This window comes from Pelophylax lessonae (assembly GCF_965119305.1).
Source record: "Pelophylax lessonae genome assembly, chromosome: 6".
NCBI lineage: Eukaryota > Metazoa > Chordata > Amphibia > Anura > Ranidae > Pelophylax > Pelophylax lessonae.
In genome coordinates this window covers 215,829,062-215,834,461 of record NC_138773.1, presented here as the reverse complement: position 1 = coordinate 215,834,461, position 5,400 = coordinate 215,829,062, and positions in this window count along the sequence as shown.

Sequence of the window (5,400 nt, the reverse complement as noted above, 5' to 3'; positions counted from 1 at the left end):
CCAAAGTTGTCGGCGGGGCAAAGTCAGCCACCAGAGTGCGCCTGAGCACCTGCGTCCAATCCGCAATAGCCTGGGCTGCCATAATGGAAGCAAAAATAGGCTTCAGCATGGAGCCAGCAACCGTATAGGCATGACGGGCCAGAGATTCCAATCTCCTGTCCGTCGGGTCCCGGAACACCGGGGTATCCTCAGCAGGGATCGCAGTTGATTTATTCAAAATCGCCACCGTGTGATCCACCTGAGGCGGTACACACCAACGCTTATCAGTAGCCGGTGTAAAGGGATAACGCAGCTTGAACCTACTCGGCACAGCAAAAGGCTTTTTTAAATTGCGCCATTGCTCATCAACCGTGCGCTGAAATTCCGTAGAGCAAGGAAAAACCTGCGATGTTTTGCGTTTCCTCTGCGTCCCATAAGAGGACATCAAAGCAGGAGGACATGGTTCATCCTGCAAATGCAGCGTTTGCTTGATAGAAGCAACCAACTCATCCATGAGTGCAAGCTCTTCAGACGAGCCAGGGGGAGAATTATCAACCCCTTCCACCTCAGCCTCCCGTCAGACCCCACAAGGTCTAGGGATGAGTGAGACCCTGAGAAGGGCACTCCAACCATAGCAGCCCCATTGCCCTCTGAATCAGAGGAAATAGACACCCTGGGCCGTTTTGTGGATCGATCAGCCACCAGCATCTGCACCTGAGCAGCTAAGTTAGCCACAATAGTGGCCAGATCAGCCCCCTTGGGGGAAGCAGCAGCCCCTTGGCCCCCCACCAGGGTGGGAGGAAACTTGCAATCCTGAGAATCCATGCCCCAGCAAAATAATTAATAAAGGGTACTGCCCCTTTAAGATCGCGGCGAGCGCTGCCCACCGCACCCACTGAACACACTGACCCCCACAGGGATAAGAAACTGGGCAAGGAATACAGGAAAAAAAGGAGATATAAAACCTGGAGAGCTCACACAGGCTGCTGCACCGATTGCTGTCCCAGAGGAAAAGGAAGTGATGCAAGACTGACCGCCCCTATGAAGCCTCTGCAAGGCTACACAAACATGGGCGCTCGGCTGAGGACAAAACCCTGGGCAAAGAGAACATGGCGCTGACATGTGGGATCGATCGCCGCTCAAAATGGCGGCGTTTGGCACCAAAAATGTTGTGCAGTACCTCACAGGACCTGCCACCATAATTTTTGCCCCAGAAAAATGGCGGATCGCCACACAGCATGTCTAAAATCTTACTGCTTCATATGACACCCAGCAGAGCGGGAGAGCCCCCCCCTCACAGCCCACACACAGGCAGCAAGTGCACACAGGAGCTGACAGGGAGCACAGCAGTCACACAGACATGCAGGGTCACACAGTCCCAGACTGACACCCAAAAAAGACAGGTCCCCACATAGAAATACACTTACCAGTCCGGATGGCGTGGGGAGCCTGCTCCAGCGACCAAACCGCAGTACTGAGGACAGGGAGTGTCGCAAGCATGACGCAGTGGAGTTGCGGTGCGAAACCGCAATGGCGTCCAGTGAGGTAGCCACCTCACCGATTGCATCCCTGCAGCGAACAGGGATGGGTCGTTCAATGTGCCAGGGCAAAACCTAAGCTGAACGCTCGATGGCAGGCTGGGAAGCCCCTGGCCCTGAGCCCTGGGAATCAGGGTGGCCAGACTGAGACCCAGCTCCGCACGATCATCTTCATCAGAAGAACTAACTAACGCTGGAAATAAACAGCTAAGTAAAAGAAAGAGAAAAAACTTCAAATAAAACCAAAAAAGAGAAAAGTGGCTGAGACTAAGAGCCCCAGCACAGGAACAGCCTGCGTACTCCTGAGCTAGGCATATGAAACTGAGTTGGTATGCAGGAAGCAGGGAGGTATTGACTGAGGGGACCACCCCCTGGGGGTGGGATATGCTAAAAGCTTTGATATTAATATATTCTGTTGCCTAGCTACTCCTACGGAGCAAAGGTCAATAACCCCATTAGTGACGAATATGAAGAGGCGGCAACTGTCGGAGGACGTAAGAGAAATATAATTTTTCTGTGTATACTGTATATTGTAGAAATCAATACCTCAGATGAGGTTGATCCAAAGTTCAATATAATGCACAGGGATTTGAGACTCAAGGACCATCCCATCTTGTAGTGTTTGTAGCCATATAATCATTTACTGGATTGTATTACTTGACAACTGATGTGGCGATGAGCCTAGGAGTTGTTTGTATTATGTATTTGTTTTAGTGCTTTGTCTGAAACGTTTAGAATATATTATTTTGTACAATAAAAATTTGAGGTCTTATGGAAGCTTTTGATGTGCAATCTGTAACACTGAAAAATCCCAGCTCTATAACAAATATAAAATGGTTTTGCTAATCTTATGAGGGTTCGATAATATATTCATGGTTATTATACAGACTTACTAGGATTGTACGTATTTCAGCTAATATAGGCTACATGCACCTGTGTTTTCACAATGTGTTCCTGGCAGTTCCATTTTTTTACACTTTTAGAGAGCATTGATGTATGTACACCATATACATTATGCCAAGAAAATGTTTTAATATGAAATTACCAAATCATCTATAGCTTGTCCATTTATTTTGTAGAGATACCGCTAATGCCCACCTAAAGAAGAGGAATTCCTAATACCTGACAAGTGTGTTGATTTATCCTCACACTAATGTAGTATCAGCATTCATCACACAAATAAGCACATAAGGACTTTTAGACCAATTAAAACGATATGTATAGCTGGTCAGTGGTAAATTGAGGGAAAGAAATTGAGGTGCAAAAAATGTCTAAAATTGTATATCACTACTCTTCCTTTATTTTGCATATAATTGTTTTTTAGAGAAACTTTGCCTGGTATTTAAATAAACATTGCATTTTAACTATAAAATATTTTACGGGTTGGTACCATTAATGTCTGTTTTCTTATTCTGAAAACACCTTTTAAGCATTTTCTTCATATAGCTATTGTAATTAGCTGACTTTTTCTTGATACTGAACTCATATGACATGCACAGAAGATCTCAAACTAGAAAAGGGATGGTTGAAACTCAGTGTAAAGGTTGCTGCCTCATTCCTTTCAACCTAGATACATATGAATTACACATTGGTTCTGAGGCTGATAAAGGTAGTGATTAAATTCACTCAGTGCCCTATCTTCATGTACTGTAGTTATTTACAGAGCCTGTGTAATCCATATATAGCATGTATGCCTTGTGATAAAGGGATGATGTGGCAGCCCTAACTGTCAGTCTAACACTGTGAACATTATTATAGTAGGCTAGAGCAGTGGTCCTCAACCCTGGTCCTCAGGGCCCACTAACAGGCCAGGTTTGCAAGATAACTGAAATACATCCCAGGTGATATAATTTGCTGCTCAGTGATTGCAGTACTCTAGTCTGCATCTCCCCAAAGCAATACTTAAAATCTGGCCTGTTAGTGGGCCCTGAGGACCGGAGTTGAGGACCACTGGGCTAGAGTACACAGATGACCTCCTTGATGTACTACTGCTTCTTCAATGTCCAGGCATATGCAAGTGTGATTCCTGGACTAGGCTGTATTACTTAGCTACAAGGTACAGGGGGATCCAATGCCCGACTATACTAACTTTGGGCATGTTCACATCTGTGCACTGTATAATGCGGTATGCTTTCCTGAAAAATACATATTGCGTTTTTAGCTTTTTTTTAATGCTTTGCGTTAACATACCACTTAGAAAATAAAAGCACATGATTTAAAAAATGCAAATAAAAAATGTGTGGTGTGTTTTTGATGCGGTTTTGGTGTGCTTCCATTGATTTCAATGAACGGAGTTTTTTTGGTAAATTTTTTAATTTAGGATGCATCAAGCAGGGCTTTTCAAAAGCACAGCACACTGAAAAAAAAAAAAACACAGAGCATGGATGTAAACAGTTAGATAGGATTTAAAGGGGACTATTATTCATGCAGGTTTGCTGCAGTGGGAGAGTGCGTTTTAAAACAGAAAAAGCGCACAGGTGTGAACAGGGCCTAAAAGAATTGTCTGAATTGCAAAATTAAAAAGCTTTTGGCAAGATTGGCACTTACAGCACCCTGATTTAAATGTTTTTGTATGTCTTACAGGTCACACGTTGTGAGATTTAAACCAGAAAGATATAAAAGACACAATTAATGCTTCTAGGTATTCATTTATAAACCAATACATAAATTTTTAAATGCTACTATTATAAGTACCTGAATTTGACTTGGTATTATCCTCTTTCCAACCCACATACAACAGCACTGAGACTGGTAGAGGGGGGAGGGGCGGCAAGGTAAAAAACACAGATGACCTCGTCGACATTGTTGAGAATAAAGGAGAGGAATACAGACCATGACAAGCGGTTTATTTTGCAAAACAATCACTATACAGCAACAAATACAATTGCAAATTGGTTTGAAAAACATGAACTAACTACCACCAGCCATTCAATAAACACCTCCCTATTACAGGCTTTAAAGGTCTCAGGGAAATGCACAGGTTTCGCAAATCACACCCCTCACAGTTCAGCACAGAAGTAATGCTCTGGTTTTTCTTTTCCATTGCTAAAGTTGAACATTTTTATCTTGATGATTCAATTTGAATGCAAATTACCTTGAAAATATTTAAACTAATTTTATGTAGTTATTACATGTGAAGAATAAATAAAAATTAAGACTTTGATTGCATCAGGCTTTGAATGTGGACACATATACGAGGGTCTGTTGTGATTACCATGAACTATATCTGGTTGGTTGCTTTGGGTTTCTCAGTTTTCAACATCATCATTGTTTTGTGCAAGCCCTTTACTGAAAAGTTTGATTGATTTATATGTGATTTTGTTTCATTCTCCCAGTAATGGTTTTCTGTTGTAGCATACGATCTGTAGTATGTGGTAATAATTTATACAATATCAAATGCATAAAACCCAGCATTTTTGCCAGGAACCTAAGCAACGAGGCTTTCAGGTAAATAGAAAAAGGTGCTAACTATTAATGCCCAGTGCCAGACTGGGGCACAGAATTATCCTGGCATTTAAAGCTTTCTGGGTTTTGTTTGTGCACGGCCGAAGCTACATTTTTTATGTCAACTGAAGCATTAATGTTATTGCATTAGTACAAGTGTATACTATTACCCTGGATCAAAGCAGATCACCTGACATATACCAAAAGTGTCAGATTTTTAATTCTGAACTATGGATTCCCACTGTGATATAATCTATTGACACCACTCACTTTTTTAAAATATATTATAAAGAAATGTTCTCAATACAAAATATTATTACTTAAGTTTTTGCTTGATTAAGACTGTAGAATGACGGATAACCTAGTTACTGCTGGTCATCATCAAAAACTGTATTTAGGTTTTGCTAAAGCACAGTAGCTACTAAGGCTTTGGAATTTT